The sequence below is a fragment of the Conger conger genome, chromosome 1, assembly GCF_963514075.1.
Source record: "Conger conger chromosome 1, fConCon1.1, whole genome shotgun sequence".
Lineage (NCBI taxonomy): Eukaryota > Metazoa > Chordata > Actinopteri > Anguilliformes > Congridae > Conger > Conger conger.
The window spans coordinates 18,602,844-18,620,312 of record NC_083760.1 but is presented as its reverse complement, the minus strand read 5'-3'; the positions used below and the strand labels follow the sequence as shown (position 1 = coordinate 18,620,312).

Here is a 17,469-nt window from a genome sequence, read left to right as displayed (position 1 = left end):
TATGTATATGCTCATGTTTAGCTTTGCTGATTTTCAGCATTGTTTTGTTTTTCATTAGCATGTATACAAAAGCCATAGTTAGTATGACTGTGAGCTTGTATTGTCCTGTGAACAATACTGATGTGATAAGGTATGGGCAAAGTATTAAATGTTTAAAATTAGAAGTTAGACATTAGACAAACCTAAAATTAAATGAACAATGCAGGCGGGACATAATAGCAGATTATCATGATTAACAGAAGCCGCAAATGCGTGTTTGCGTGCTACAAGTCTGATGAGCGTTGAGTTCTTCCTGTCATGCCTACCGCTTGCAGCTAGTGGGAGCCCCAGGTTGATATGCTTAACAAAGCAGCCAGTGTCGAGTTTCTGTACTCTGTAGCGCTGTCTAGAACCAGGCAGCAAGCAGCGTCACGATAGGCCGCAACAGCCACCCAACCACGCGCCGCGGAGGCTACGGGCTGCAGAAAAATAAAGCCGAGGAGGAGACCCCCCGTCTTGAGTTTCTCTAATGAAAAAATAGGGACTAAAATCCTTGGAAAAGTCGAGGCAAAGTGGAATTAATCTTGTGTGAGGTTTTCTGAAATGGCGAAAACGTGTGCGGGGGTTTGATGTGTGTTTAACTGGCTTTATGTCGTTTTATGAGGGGATCAAAAACTTGTCTGGCAACGGAGAGAGCCAGTGAGAAAGACGGAGCTTCTGTTCTGAAAGATCTGAGACGGAGGGGGCAAGGCAGAAGGCAATACATCGTGGAGTCATCAGACTAGGTATGTTATGGTTTACTCACTTTGAACCGTTCGGATTGCCTTTAGATTTAGTTTTCGGTTAACTGGCTAGCTGATTTGCAATATTTTCTTTGGGAAGTATTTGGCTACAAAGATAATGTAACGCTAGCTTGCTAGTTAGCTTGCTAGTCAGGCAACTCAAACTTGTTTTGTCTCCCAAGTAAAAACTGATATTGCCAGCTAGCTAACGTTAAGCAGGTAGCGTTATAGAAATGTTAATACGGTTTTTAGCTAGCTAAAGATCTTGTTTATATTACTGACTTGCCAGCTAGCTAGCATTTGTTGTACATTTACCTAACGTTAACGTTAGTTGGTTGATTCGGTTTGCTTGCTCGTCCTCAATCTAGCGCTAGCAAGGTAAGTTATCTAGCTAACGTTAGACCCTAGCTGACGCGAGCTCGATGTTATAGTCTTGCAACTGTATGATTCCCGTCGTTAGCAAGGTTGGCTGAAACCGAGTCTAAAACGTAGCAAATGTTAGCTATTTCTAACCAACTCGATAGCTAGCCAAGCGAACGAACGATCTCGCTAACGTTGCTTCTCGGTCTTCTGCCACCGGCTAACACTACCTAGACTATGTTGATATTCAAAGCTGTTGCCTGTATTATTCGGGACAGACGGCTAGAAGGGTTAACTGTTAGAGCATAGTAAAATCCTATTGCTAACTGGCTACACCCAGTTGTCCCACCACCCAGGCTTATTATAATAGCGGTTACTATTGCTGGTTATTCTAACTAGCCTAGATAGCTTCTTGTTAGCGAGCTTACCATAGCAGATGTAGCTAACGTTAGATTGCTAACTAGGTAACGGTAACAGTCATAGCTTGCAATGCGTTTTATTTAGCTAAGTTAGCTAGCTAGACTAACGTAAATTGGTCAACTCCGTTTTAATTCTGCCGAGACTAACTAGCTATGTTTGGAGAATGGCAACATCATCATATTCTAAAAGGACATTGACGCAATAGACTAGCTAACATTAGCTGTTAATGTCGTTAATGGATAACTTGGCAGGCTAGATAAATGTAAGTTAGCTATCCTTAGTTAGCTAGCTAAACCAGCGACGCTAGCTTTTGAAATAGCTAATTGCAGCAATTATTTCAAAGGTAACTTACCTAGCTAGCTAATCAATCATTACGCGTTTAGAATTGCCTATCGCAACTAGGCTAACGTTACTTTATGTAGCTGGCGAACTAGTCTATATTCATTATTTTGGACAGCTAACTAACATTGGGTATCGAGCACTAAAAGGGTATTTTGATCTGCCAGTTTGCAGGAAAGCCAACTTGCAGCTAACTTGGCAAGCTATGTTAATTAACAGTTAGCTAAACTTAACTTAGTCGGAGTCTTCTAGCTAACGTTGGGTTTTCACATTACTAGCTCTGAGTTGGCTTTGCAAGGACACTCACCTTGCTAACTAGTTAACTTAGCTGACGATGCTCAAGGCTTTCCACGATAGCGACGGAACGTTAGAGTCGTTATGAGCTAGCTACGTTAATGCATGAAAGATACAGTAGTTAGTAGCTAGCAATAGTTAGCTGGCTAGGTAGATGCATCGGATAGCTATGAAATAAACAATTGATAAGGTCAACTGGTTTAAAAGTGTGTTTTCAGGATGACAGTGACCGATATGGCAGTATATTGTATTGTTGAGCAAGCTAGCGTAGCTAACTTATACTTGTCGTTTAAGTTACCTCGTCTCTGAATGTTGTGGTTTCTTAGTTTAGCTAGCTAAGTATCCATCTGGGTTCACCAGTTCAGTGCTGCGTTAGCTACGTGTGGTAACATTTATGTGTGGTTACTAATTTTAATCGGCAACATTATCTTGCTGAAATGGAGGTCCGCAGCTTCCTCAAGTTTGCTTGTTTATGAGAACCACCCTGGACATTTTGTAATTTCAATTACACAAGTCTTTGGAATCCACTGGAACTGTTTTTAGTTGAACAGATTTGATTAATTTTTTAGCTTAGTTAGTTGCATTGTATATTCCTTTATAGTGGACTCAGGAAGAATGATCGAGGTTTTCTTTTAGCATACGGACGCTATGGTGTACATAACATTCCTATGTCATACCTTCGCATACAGTTATCCTACACCTGGTGTACTGATTATAATGACAGTGTAACATGCGTTAATCTGCCTGCATTCTTTCTGCAGTCCCCCCCCCCCCTTATTAATAACTAATAGTAGTAGTAGCTAGCAATGCTCATCCACCTCCACATCAAGTGAAGAATCGGTGTTCTGTGAATGTTGGCATTTTAGGTTGTACACTTGAACTATTTTATTTTCTCATGACGTTTCATTTATTTGAATGTACGGCTAAATCAATTCCTTATAGTAGCTATCTCTTTAAGAATAGGATGTGGTACCTCATTCTGGTGTTGAAAGGACTGCCTTTCAAAATTAACTCGTATGAATATAATTTGAACCCAGGGCCCCATAGTATTAATTAGACAGTGTAATTTATGGAACTCTGGAGTGTAGATGGGCAGCCATATCTGTGGATTAATTCTTATTCTCAAATTGACGCCCGAAGTGTATCAATGTTCTTGTTAATATGCCACATCTTAGCAGGTGCCACCTGTTAACTCTCCAATTCTCTGTCTGATGGAGATTACTCACGACTGCATATGAACTTGGATTTTGGTTGAGGAGTGTAATGCATGGTAATACAGTTCTAATAAAGTGAATATTATTACAGTGGCTATCTATTGTGTCCGCAGAACACAAACTCTCAGGGATTAGGCAAATATAATCTGTTTGGTATGGGCCGTTGTCATGAGAAAGATAGTAGTGCATAATAGTCAGAGACCTGGGGGTTTCCAAGAGAGTAGCAGTTAAGTGCTGTCTGCCCTCTTGAATGTCTTAAATTACAAACTTGCGCCGGTGTTAATTTCAATAGCTGCCCCAGGCAAGGGATTTCATGTTGCGACAAAGTCAACAAGGCAAAGTGCATGTGTACGTCTGACTGCTACAAAGATGAAGAGCATGCAGATGGCACTTATGGATTCCTGCCTGTTTTTTTGTCAAAGCCCGGCCTGTCGTGGCTGCATGCAGAGACCTCCGCCTGCAAGCACGTCTCCCTCACTCTTGCTACTGGGTGAAATTCCTCAGTAGTCTACAGAGGAAAACGTGTGCTGCAGCATTGTTTAGCTTCCAGATGGGAGTTCAAGTGAAGGTCCTGTGCAGTAGAGGTTTCGCTGCATTTTGTTCATTGCTGTTTTCCCTTCCGTATGACTAATCTATTTAAACCCAACACTGAATTGCAACTTAGCTGGCAGTGATTGGTTGATTCTGGGTCTTGGAACAAGCAGCAGAATATGGCTGTTAGGCCAGAGTATGCCTCTTTGCTTTGAGTGCAGCTTTAGATCTGACGGAGTTTTGGCAGAGTGGCTTGAATGGAGCAGTGGTCTGATCAGAGGAGGACACTGGCTTCATATCTCAGCTGGGCTACTGCCAATCTCATTAACCAGGGCTGCTTCGTCCAGGTTCTTCCTCTAAAAACTCCGCTCCACAGTTTTAATGTGAGAATATGTAATGCAGCATCATAATGAATTCATTTATAAACACCCATAGTTTTGCAGCAGCTTCCCACCTTTGCTTTGATCCGACAATGGTATGATGTCATTCAGTGAAACCAATTAATCATGAATGAATATGTTGCTGAATTGATTTCAGAATCTTTGGCTAAATCTTTAACTAGCAGGATGTTTGTTGTCCTCCTTGCTAATCTTTCTTTTTTATTCATATATTTGTGTGGTGAGGTATTATTAGGAAAAAATAAATAAATTCAGATGATTAAATAGGCCCTAGTCCTTATCTTTGTTGTACTGGTAGCAGTTGAAATTGTACTTCCCTCCAGGTTCTTTCAGCACACTGGTTATGGGAATGCATTTTGCACTTTGTTGTATGTTGCTCTGGATAAGAGCGTCTGCCAAATGCCATTAATGTAATGTAATGTAATGTCTTCTGGTGATTTACTTGTGCAAAATACCAGGCCGTCACCCATGGACTCCTGATTTCAGCCTTGCTAGAACGTGTTCGTCCTACATTTTTAAAATATGCACCCCTTTTTTGTGGACCAGGGGATAAAAATAAACATTGAGTGTCCTTCTTAATATTAAAGATGTTCTAATTTTTGGAAGCTTTCATTTTCACAAGCACTGTGTAGGATGTAAAACTCTTTTTAATTACTGCGTTCTCAGTATATTTCACAAAGATTTTAATTATCGCTTATGACTCCTTGTCTTTGGTGAGCACACCATTTTTAGATGGACATAACTATTGTTTTTTTGAAACTAAACAATCAGTTTCCATCCTTTCTACAACCAGTTTAGTTTAATGAGCAGTCAAATTGCCAGCGTTTTTATAATCTACATATTTTATATTTACTCATGTGAAATCATGGAAGATATCTTTGTTATGGAGGGAGGATAATCTTTTTAAGACCATGTGCATCTATGAGCCTTTAAATTGTACCGTGTGGACAATAAGGAATAAACCCATTATGACATGGATTCATAGTCGGGCTGCATGATGTATCGTATATTTATCGTCATTGCAAAATGAACCTGAAGTTAAACGCATCGCAAAAGGCTGCTTGAACTGCGATGAGTAGTGTGCATTTAAACTGATATTCTGTTAAATCTATTGGCTGTTCATGTGCAGTTTTCAATAAGTAGTTTTTTTTTCTTTTTTTCCCCCTCTATTCAGTGAGCATAGCCAATTTGTTGCCTGGGGTCTATCTTAGCAGTGTACCTAAGGCGGAAAGATGTTAGAACTGTGAGCTCTTCAGTATTTATTTATCGCAAGTCATATTATCATTGCAATATTCAACGTTATCGCATATCGCATGTTTTACTCATATCGCACTGCCTTTATTCATAGAAATAAAAAAACACTCATAACTACAAGTGATGCAAAATGTGACACTAAATATTAAAATTCAAGCCCACAGTCATCCCGTCTTCTCCAGAAAATGCCCCATCAATCATGTGCGAGAGAAAAATGAAGCGGTGAAAAAGTGCTATCTGAAATTGAACTGTCAGGAATGTTTGAGGAGAACGACAGTGGCGCTGATGAGGTCCTACCTGTGGTTTTCTGATCCGCCCTCACCGCTCACTTCCCCGCTCCACGCGGGCAGCTTTCTTAACTCTCCCTGACAGATTAATTTGTTTTCTTCTCGGCTTTCTTCATGTTTCTTGACAAGCGATGGAAGAATCAGTCTGTTAATGTCAGTCAGCTGGGGTCTTCACATGCGCGCGAACATACTGCCAGGAGGAGACGCTCGTGGAAGACATGCGTTTGCAACTTCACACGGTTATTGAAGACCAGCATTGGGGCTGAAGGTCGAAGCTGACCTCGGTGAATGCTTCTCAAGCTAGGTTTTTTTTATTTTTTTTATTTTTATTTTTTCATGAAAGGTTTGTAATTAAAAGATGGCCTTGACCAATTCTTTGACCCCCACTGGTAGTCACATATTTTGACCGAGTGCTTGAGGGGATGTTGAAGTTTCATAAGTGGAAGAATGAGGACGCTGACAAAGCGGGAAGCTTCACAGGGCTGATGGTAGTAATTATTCTTCAGCGGGTAAGCCACTGTTTAAGACCGAACAATGGAGGATTGTGTTTTAAACAGGCTCAAAAACAGCTGTTTAAAAAAAGCTTGTACTTTGATTTAAAAATAAAAAATACATTTGATGTCCTTTTTGCATAATGGCACATCTCTTGTGGTTGTAAAAAAAAAAAAAAGAAAAAAGATGTTTCTGTTTCTGTTACTCCTAACAGTGGAAAGAGGACAAAATAATCTGTCCATTCACAGGCACAGAGTCATGACCTCTATGTTCTGATCTTAAGGCTGGCCAGTGCACTTCAGGAGCGTCATTGATATGATCAGCATAGCCTCCCAGCTACACACAGGAGTTCAGGCAGTTATTTTGCATTGTGCAGAAGCTATCTGTCATTGAGTGTGGGCTTGTGTCATGCCCCCTTTTGTTCTTAGGGTCTGCGGCTCAGTCAATACTAGTCTGGATTCTGGTCTTTTCCGGTAACTGTCACAACAGAAGCAGAATCGTAGCACAGCAGGATGGACAGAAAATTGATTTGCAAAGCATTCCTGGAATGCCTGTGTAGGTGGCATTGTGTTATTTGCTGTAGAGATGGAGAAATGTCTCTAGAACGGTTTGTTTGAGAAGGTACATGGCTCACTGTTTGTTTACCACCGAGTTTTTGCTGTAGGACAATTTAAGCTTGTGGAGTCTGCTACTAACCTGAGGGAGAAAACAAACACAGCTGCTGACAAAGTATGAAATCTGAAAGAAGACCTTCAACAGCATATTAAATATTTCAGCCATTATGACTTGGTGTGACTTGGTACAGCTCCTCAGGGCTGTGGTGAGGTTCTGAACAGGAGTTTGTGAATGAGCTGTAACCTTGGAGTTCACTCCAAGCACTTTCCTTATGGCGCTTGAGGTGATTCATAGGCTGCATCTCAAGCAGGCTCTCTGTTTGTTTACTTCCATACAGTCTTGCCCTTTAAATTGGGGTGGCAGCTGCTGCAGTTGGCAATCTGGGCAGTATCGCTAATCACAGGATATAGGTAAGCTCTCCGGCGCCCTTCCTAGGCCGAGCCTGCATGGTTATGTACAATGGGGAAGAGTTTTGTGTTGGTGCTTTCAGTTCTATGGTTATTATAAATGGAAAGCACACAAGTTTTGCACTGAATATATTTTGTCGTATTTCATACAAAATATGTTTGGATATAGGCTGCTATATTGCGTGGTGTAACTGTAGCTAGATGTTTATCTTGAAGACATTTGGATTTCTGTAGCTTGTTACATTGAATTACATTGAGCTACTTATACAACTTGCACAGATGCATACAGTTCAGCCGGATGGCTTACTGAAGCAGTTCAGGGTAAGTGCCTCGCTCAAGGGTATAACGGCAGCACCCCCGCTGTGACTCAAACCCACAACCTTTGAGTTATAAGCCCGGTTCTGTAATCATCATGCTGCTCCCAGAAATGCTAGCCATCAGCGGAACGGAGCTATCTCCATCCACTGCTCCTAATGTGCCATTGTGCCATCGTCATTCACAATATTTATTGTAATGCAGGGCCATACCGAGGTCTACAGGTCAGCCGGCTAGCGTTTTTAGCATAGCTTTGCGTGCTGCCTCGATGGGCTGTTTGAGGCTGGAACACGTCCCAGATTTACACTTTCCGTTTCCTCCCTTGCCTTGCCCTGCTGAACGAGAGGGTACTTCTGTGACCTCAGCGAAACGCTGGTCTGAGTGTTCACTTGGCAGAGCGCGTGGGACCGAAGAATTGACGAGAATGCAGCCACAGTTTGTCTTAGGTCAGTTGGGAGTGCATGTAGGGAAATACCGTAAATGGAGTGCATTGTGCGAGATCAAAATGACACAATACGTGAGGGTGCTTTTTTTCCTGTTTGAATTATTGCCTACAGAATTTCATTTTTTATATTTCCCCCCTACTACAGTGAGCAGATTGAGCTATGCCATTCTTTGAATAGGATTTGTATCCTTATAATGAACTCCTCTTCCTTTCTCTTACATTATTTTTTTTACCTTGCATCACCCTCAGGAATGGTGTCCTATTTCACTCCCGATTTCAAACGCTTACTGGTCATACTCTGTAGCTTTGCGTAGAATACTTTCTGTTGCCTTCGTCCCAATGACATGCATAATATGGTCACTGAATTCATTTTTTACGCATCATTAATTTTCACAGCAGTTCGGAGATGGAAATAAACTTTTTTTTTTTAGGTTACGAAGCAGTTTTGCCACTCATTGTCATTTAAATTCTTGGGAAATGAATAGCAAGTTTCTGAATGCATTTAAATTAGGCCAAGTTTGAATATTACTTCAGCAACAACACCAGTGTTACTTAAAGTACCAAAAAATAATGACTCTGACCTTTGATTTTTAAATGAATAAATGCAGTTTTCATAAATTCTTGAGCAAGTCTAAAATGCAACTTACTGAGCTTAAATGTAAAATGGTAACATCTACATATATTATATTTATATACTAATTATTTGTATTCACAATTTGTTTCTTGCTTGCTCATTGTAACAGTAGACAATTTTTTCCTTCCATCTTCATCTCGAAAGTTGTGTTCAAGGGTACTCCACTCCAAACCGTATCTTGATTCTTTTGATTAAAATAGTATTTAATTTGTTTATTCAAAGCATTGTAGGCTCTTGATAATATATTTATTTTCTTTTTTTCTTTCTTTTTTTAAATTACCCGAGCCATCTAGTCTCTACTGGCATTTACAGTTTACACTTCCAATATTCCTTAATTTAAAAGTGCAGCCAGATGCAGCAGAGGCTGAATCTCTGGATTCCGACTCCATTACAGGCTTACAGAAACGTCTCGCATGTGCTGTTTGCAACGTGACATCACGTCTTTATCGTACTGTTGCAATGTGCTATTTATAAAAATAAAGAAATAAAATTATAATAATTGAACGATATTTAGTAGGGCTTTAGCAGATTTATTGGACAGTACCGTGTACATAAACAAGAGCGGGGCAAAGGCAGGATGTGCGGCCAAATTCAAACCGCCGACAGTGCTCTACCGACTACGCCACCGAGACGCCCTACAATGTGCATGACCATGAACATAACTTGCCCCATTCCCCCGACACTTGAATGTCCAAAGAGTGCACTAGTAGACCCCAGCCATTTGGTTCGTATGACTCGTGGTGCCTCCAAGGCATAAAAAGTGAATAATGACTCATTGATATCAGCTATTCAGAAATGTCATTCCCACCCCTTCACCCATATGATTTTAAAGTTAAAATGGACTCCTAAACGGTCCTCTGCTTTATCTGGCGTTTGCGAGCGGGCTGAGAGTCGACGGTGCCGGGCTGTCTCTGGCATTCGCCTGCGCGGCAGCAGCGGAAAACGTGCTCGCCGTCTGGCCTGGCGCCGCCGATGATGAGCGGGTGTGGAGCCAGCTGTTTGAGTTCATGTTTCGACGTATACGTGTTGAGCTCGGGGATTTCACCGTCTGGCTGGCTGGCTGGCGAGGCCTTGTGGAATTACAGCCTCGACAGGCAGGGCTGACTCCTGTGTGAGGTCACTTGCCATTAAAATATTACTGCATGAGCTAATCTCACTCTTCTATAATACCTCCCTATAAAAGTAGATGGCTTTATACTGTATGACTGGTGCTCATTCAGTTTTATGGTGTTTACATTAAATTAATCCCCCCCCCCCCCCCCCCTCCATCTTTAAAGGAGCTTTTGCAGGAACCCTTGCGTCTGATACTTCACTCGTCGGAGAAAGGTGTGGATGATGCCATGATCCTAGTTATCAAAGCGAAGCCCAGTCAAGTAAGCATCTAGAGCTCTCACTACAACTGCCATGCTAGAGAACTTTCTCACTCCTGCGCTGAAAAACATGCACAAAAATCATGCTATATTTGACATGACCAGTACACCAGCATCCTCCAGCACGGCAGAAACCAGTTGACTGCACTTCAAAGATGCACGTAAGGACCGAGGTTCACCTCTGAAGATGGCGGGATCGGAGGTGTCTGGCAGGCCTGCGGTTAGCGGCTCTGATGGCGGTAGGCCGGCCCCGGGTGCGGCTCATTAATCAGCACTGTTACCAAGAGGAAGGCGACACAGAGCAGTCCTGCTTGTTATTCCCCACACTTCCCCTCACTTCAACCCATCAACCACCAACGGTTGTTTTTAAACCTCGACTAGCAACAGTGGCCCATCTCCCTGTCCTTCCTGCAGACTTCCGCCTTAAAGCGTCCGTGTTGGCGCCCTGTTGCTCGTCGGCCGTACGGGGGTTCTGCTCTTTTATGCTCGCCGCTGGCTTGACCGATTGCATGTGCGACTGGGGAACATTTTTCTCTTCTAACAACGCCAGACTTGGGTGCTGGAATGCAGCGTGCAGGATTGCACAAGGCATGACGCGCACAAAATGTGTAACCACGTACGGTTTATAATTTATGAATTAAAGGCATCGCCTTCTGGATACGGGTCACTTCAGGTAACCACAGCGCTGCACTGCATGCCGCGCTTCAGATCGGGCGGAAGCGATCGGGGAATATAATCAAGCTCTTTGTTTTGTTGCTTTATCTGAGATGAAAGGACGAACAGCCTAAATAACACATTGATTCGCAGTAAAGGCTTGATGAGCTGCTCGGATCAATAGACAAATATGTGTTGTAAATCCTCGGAGGAATCTCGGCGGATAAATTGCCGACCTGACGGAATGAAGAAATGTGCAGGAAGGCATATTCTCTGTTGCCCCCACTGAGTCAGTATTCGGAGAAGGAACAGTACGGTTTTGAGCGGGAAGGCCTATTTTCTGTTGCTTCCACTGAGTCAGTGTTCGGAGAAGGAACGGGACGGTTTTGAGCAGGAAAGCATATTCTCTGTTGCTTCCACTGAGTCAGTGTTCGGAGAAGGAACGGGACGGTTTTGAGCGGGAAGGCTAATGAAAGACAAATGAAATTAGTCACCGGCTTGGTCGTGGCAAGGGTATGTCGTTTATGTGCCTGTTAGATAGTGATTAGCCTAACGAGTGATTAAATGCTCTTAATGAACCCGTTAGCTGAACTGTGGCACAAAGATCTACGGGAAAGAGGATTTCAGTGATTTTCCCCCGTTCCCACAGTACCACATTAATGTCTTGCAGTTTGGTTGAAAACCAATTAAATGTCAGAGTGGAGGTGTCACCATTTTATACATATTTCATGTTAAAAATGTCCCAACTATCCTGAAATGCTCCCCACATTTAGACCAATAAAATGGTATTCATTTGTCAAGCAGTTGTGCTCGGAGAACACTGAATGAAGACAGTCTGGTTTTTTTTCCTTCAAGTGTCAACTGCTATGCGTTGTCAGTGGCAGTGGAATGTCCCCATGCATATATAAGGCCTCAGAAAGTGAGTTGAACACTAGGGCTAGTCCAATCCCAAGCCTATATCTCTGCAAATGAGGGTTGGACCTGGTAATTAGAAGCCCTGTTAGCAAAATAACATGTAAAGTTTGAATGAACTAATCTGGAATTAAAAACGGCCTTAGGATAAAGAAATGCAAAAGGAAGAACACACAAAAATTGTTTGAAATTTGCCCGATGGGCTTCACGGATCAATCGGCTAATGTGCCCAGTGCAAATGAACAGTGCAAACGAAATTGCCTTCTGACAGCAGCTTGGTCTTGGAAAAATAACAGTTTAAAGGTGAAGTGCAAAATTAAGGGTTGCAAAAAGCTTTGTCAGCATTTGGTGGCTTGTTAGGCTAGTGTCAGGGACTTTCCGACCGCACTCTCAGGAATACAGCAGTTACGCTGACTTTATATTAAAAACGGGATTGCCAGCCTAGCGTCGTCAGCACTAATTTCTTACCCCGTTGTCGACTCTTTGGCCCTTGTGAGAGCAAAGGTGTATGGCTTTTACCATGGAAAAACCAGGAGCAAAATGTCAAATGACATCACAAAATTTGAGGTGTCCTTAAAATCCTGTAAATTTTCTTTTTTGCTTTGACCCATCACCTGAAAAATTGCTGTGTGAATTCATCATGAATGGTTTCATATTGTGTTTTGGCAGTTGTGCAGTTATTTCTGGGCCTACATGTTTATTTGGAACATTTTATTTTAACCTTGCTCCAGGGCCAGGCAACATGTTCCACCTGGAATTATAGCTTCCTAGACGCATCTGCTGTTATCATTTCAGTCCAAACTAAATAAACCAGTGAATGGAGTTACTTTTGTGACTGAAACGTTGGCATTAGATTCCTGTGCTTAACCCTCTTTGTCCAAAGATCTTATCGAGTGTTCCGTGTTTTTTTTTGCTGCTCCAATTTAGTTACTGTTCCTCCTTAGAATTGTACAGTTTTCTTATATAGCGCCATGAATAGGAATTTGTCCCCTCCCTCGTTTCCTCTATTGCATGTGTTTCACACTGAATGGTTTTCACCCACGACTGTTTCTGTTTACATTTAGACAGAATGTAGCTAATCTTAGGCCAAAGAAATGGAAACAAAATTCCCCATTACCCCATTATCTTATATAGACCAAGTATCGAGGTCGGCCTTGCTTAAAGGCTCCTGAAAATGCACATTTGATGATGGTGCACAGCGAAAGTTGCAGAACAGCAGTCTTGCCCTCCCTTTCCTGTGTGAAACGCCTTCAGGGGGGTCTAGCAGACTTCATCAGTCCCAACTGGATTTGCCTGTCTGGGACGTTGACCTTCTCTGAAGTGGTAGAGGAGGGCATGTTTATGCCACTGCAGACTTGCTGGACACCCGGAGCCATTTTGTCTCTGAGACGGCCTCTTCCAGCGGCTGCATTCAACCTCAATAAAGCAATTGAACTATAACAAGAAAAGTTATGGTTTGGTGTGAATCTGTTTTGGTCCTTTCGTCTACTAATTTATTTATCTGTGAGGAAGATTGCCCTTTTCCAGACAAAGAGCTCAGCATATGCACGCAAGCTCATGTACAACAAGTGTGTTCGCAAATAACAATTACTGAGCACGTAGAACTTCTTGCATAATTCAGTGCCAAGACAGGCCAGCTGCATAAATGCTAAGCATTTAAATACTTGTCAGAATAGAACGATAAAAATATTGCTTTGATATATATTGAACCGCGGAGATAATAAGCACAAAATAAAATAAAGGAAATCGATTCTGTGATGTGCTCACAAATTAGAGGTTAGCATATACTGATTGGCTTTGTTGGAACTATGTGTTTGAATACTGTAAAACTTAGGAATTGGTGTCATAGGAAATGGGTAGATAGATATGTTTATTGCCGTGCAGCCGGGGTTGATGGCATTTGTTATCTGGACAGCATTGCGGACAATAGTACATGCCATTGGACGGTGTCCTTTATTTTGCGTGCAATCTTGATTGAAACCAAATGGGTTTTGAAATGTCAGTAGTGGCAACATTTTCTTATTCTCGCGCTAGAGCTCGGGCCCCGCTGCATAATCTAAAATAAGTAAGCTATTGTGTGGAACTATTTGAATGAAAACCTCTGAATTGGTAATTGTGAATAAGATTTGCAACGTGAGGCTGCCATACCGCAAAACTGCCAGCTCAGTGCTTCGCCACACGCAGTAGAGGCTTGCAGACAAAACCTCGGTTCCAGGAAGAGGCGGAGGAAAACCAAAGGCTTTTACTATTTGCGCTTGCGTAGCCGTTCACTGACTCAAGGACTTATTCAGGGTAGACCACTTGGCTTTGCACCCAGACGATTGCTTTAGGATATACAGCCCATGAGTTCCACTAAATGTGAGGAATTTCACAAAGTTCTGCAATTGGCCTCATTCAGTCTGAGCGATTCTCATTTGTAGGGTCAGTGTCTATACGCGAGGCCCCATTGCTACTGAAATGTCCTAAATAGATTGGCCAATCTGAAGAATACAGGCTACTTTCTGTCTGTCAAGTGAGTAATTTCACCTTCCGAATCCCCTTATTCAGTGTAAGGTTCTGCTGTATGATTTTACCGGATGTCATTCATATTGTTTCTTTTTTGGTTTCCTCCTGTGCACACTTACAGATTTTTCGCATTTACAGATTTTTCTGTTCAATCTTTGATCATCCCAAGGAAAACCTTCCCCTGATATTTGTCTGTCTTTCTTAGCCCCAAGTGACTTGATTTGTTATTTATTTATTTTTTCATATCCTTGAGGTAGGCAGGATTTCCTCTTACTAAGAAATTTTCATTACACTGGTGGCAAGAATCAAAATGTCTGTCACGATCTAAATTCTCTCAACTGGAGGAACAGGCGCTAGACCGTTCCAGCGCCTCAGTCAGTCACACAGAAAGCTGGGAAAAACACAAGTATATTTACAGAGCTCGGCAAGCACCTGTGCATGGTGTTTTATGATGTCATGACCGGGGACCAAAATATGCTTCTTTAAAAGTAGAGACCTTTTGATGGAGCTGACCTTGACCAAAATCTGTCAAATTTCAGTTCAGACTTTTGGGTCTTACAGTGTATACAAATGAATGGGTACAGAATTAATATGCAAATTTCTGCACTTTCTGCCTGCTACGTTCTCCATCTCTTATCAGCTTGTACACCTAGTAAGTTAGAAGAATCAATACAATTGCCTAATGCTCGATGGAATTTAAAGTTTTGCCCGCGTTTTTCTAAAGTGGACAGTGATAATGTGAAATGCAATAATGCAAATGAATGTGTAATGGCTTCCCAGGCTCCAAAAATGAACAAAACTCAAATACAAAATACAACATTTGCCCTCCTGACAAATACAAAGCTGGTGAGGTGTAATGTTAAGATACTAGCTGATAGTCACTTCACCATTACTTTATGAAAAGTACCGTTTTATTTTTAGAATACAGTTCAGCATGTGATTAGTTTGCATATGATGTGTGCTTGCTGTACAATTTGCGTTGACAGGTATCTCCCGGCATCGTGCTCATGCAATTTCAGGCTAGATCATGATGATTATGATTATAACTGGGCCCCAAAAAAAATAGTATTGAAATGATTTTAACTGATTTTTATTTTTAAAGCAATTCCCAGCCCTAGTCATGTCTTCATTAATTGGGCACATCCTGTAAATTTGTCGTACAAAGTTCAGCACATAGACTGCAATTCCACTGATTACTGCCAGTTTCAATAACAGGGTGCTATTAGTTCTAACGCCCTTGAAAACTCACAAAAGCAATTTTCCTACTTTTATTTTGATTTTGAGCACTTATCAAAATGGAGTGCTTTGGAAATCAGAATGATGTCATTAGAACACGAAAATGACTGCTGTCTGAACCTCTCTATGAATAATCCAGATGGCAAGATAAATAAAAATGGTCGTATCATAAACAACTCAAACCAAAAAATCATCTTCATCTTCTGATTCTTTGGAAATCGATCATTGTAAAATACTCTATAGTACTAATTTATAACCATGACATAAGAAAACATGCTTATCTCTCTTTGTCCTACATTGGGTGTGACATGCTTGTTCTTTGGGTGAAAATGGCATTTTTCCCGTTGAGCTCCACGTAGAGAAAGGAAAGTTTCCCATCCTACGGCTCTGCAAATAAACGGTTTCACACCTGCCCCCGCACAAGGTCAATTACGGCTCCTCTGGGATATGTTCCTTCATCGAAAGCTAACAAAAGGCCACCTGGATGTCACCCTGGACATATCCTCCCCTGCGCAGCTGGGAAGTGGCTTCAGGTAACATTTCCTGAGCTCTCCGTTTACGTTGAAAGTGTTCTGTGCCCTAGGGGCTGCTCTTCATACTGAGGGTATAATGCATTTGAGGATAGACCTGCCAAATGCAGATTGGCCAGTTCGTATCGCAGTATTGTGTTGAGAGTTATACATAGCGCTTTGGGTTCTTAAGAGGCAAACGCATTCGTTCAGTGTAGTGGAGAGCATCCACCATCGCCCCAGACCCTTACCTCTTCATTTTCTCATATAGCTTTCTCATCCCTCTTTTTACTGCAGGGGACTGTGACAGGCTTTGCGCAATTGTTTGCTTCTCTGTTTAACTTGGCAAATAAAAAAACGCTCTTCCTCTAACCGCAGTGTGTTGATGGAATGCCTTGCTCTGTAAACTGAAAATAATTGTTATTTCCTAGCGGTTATATTTAGTTTTCCGTTTTCTTCCCTTAGACGGAGGGTGTTGGTCAGTCTGGAGGCGGTTTGATTGCTCCCCGGACCCCGAGGCCTTCTGTTTCTTTAACTATATACGTACATCAAGAGGTTGTGATTTCTTTGAAGGTTTATTGTCTGGAGCAGAAGGTATATGGCGCAAAGTTCTTGCCCTCGGTTCTTGTGAACACACTACACCCCAGAGTCTATAGCCATAATGCAGAGAACAGTATGGATCTATACAAGACCCAGACCTATTCAACATGCGCGCGCCACACACACACACACACACACACACACACACACACACACACACACAAGACATGCGGGACTGCCTGCCCCATATTTGTACACAAACTCACTTGGAGCCATTTCGCAAAAAATCCAGAGCTGGATGGAATTGACTGAAGGGAGCTGTGAGAGGCAAACCTTCCTCAGAAAGCATGCTGCACAGCAGTGCGTATCCCTGGCAGTGTGTGCCTGGGAGGAGCGCTCGGGGCTGAAAAGCTTAGCCCCTAAGCCAGCGTGTGGACGAGCCCCTCTTTGTGGTGAGCGTCCCTTTGCTCACTGTTCTCAGTCTGGATTTTCCACTCCCCAACCTTTAAAAGAAAGAGAGAGAGAAAAAAAAATACAAAGAAATGCTGACTTTCACTAACCTTGTGGGAGGGCGTGCAATTGCCCTTTGTAACACACTGGCATTTTTGGGAAGCTCTCTTTCCCGAGCTTTTGAATGTTTTTTATTTGAGTCTGTAACGCGTCAGGATGAATTTAGACTTCAAACCGCTCAGAGATGACACTGAATCTCCCCCCTCCTGCCAGAAGTGTTCTGAATGAGACAAGCCCCCAGACACAAGATGCCTTCACTCTCTCCAAAATGAATGTTATGCCCCCATTAACGTTTCTTCTTGCGTTTAAAAAAATGCTGCCTGATTTGTCGATGCTGTATCTTGAGTGAGTTATTTATTTTATTTATTTAAAAAGTGTTACTGACAAGTTATTTTATTTATTGATTTATATATATCATTTTGTTTACAATTAGCTTAAGTTATTTTGGACAGCCATCTTGGTAGTGA

At 42.0% G+C, this 17,469-nt stretch overlaps 1 protein-coding gene across 4 annotated transcripts in view; it reads left to right on the top strand.

Moving 5' to 3' along the window:
- The first annotated feature begins 391 nt into the window (after window positions 1-391).
- btbd7 (BTB (POZ) domain containing 7) overlaps window positions 392-17,469 on the top strand; it is a 77,042-nt gene continuing 59,964 nt past the window's right edge. For 2 of the 4 annotated variants that reach the window (XM_061239679.1, XM_061239656.1), the window contains exon 1: window positions 392-764. The gene's annotated coding sequence lies outside the window, so the exon portion shown is untranslated. Of the gene's footprint in view, window positions 765-7,302; window positions 7,376-10,043; window positions 10,140-17,469 lie in introns of all 4 variants that reach the window. The other 2 variants (XM_061239671.1, XM_061239665.1) reach the window with 2 other exon arrangements.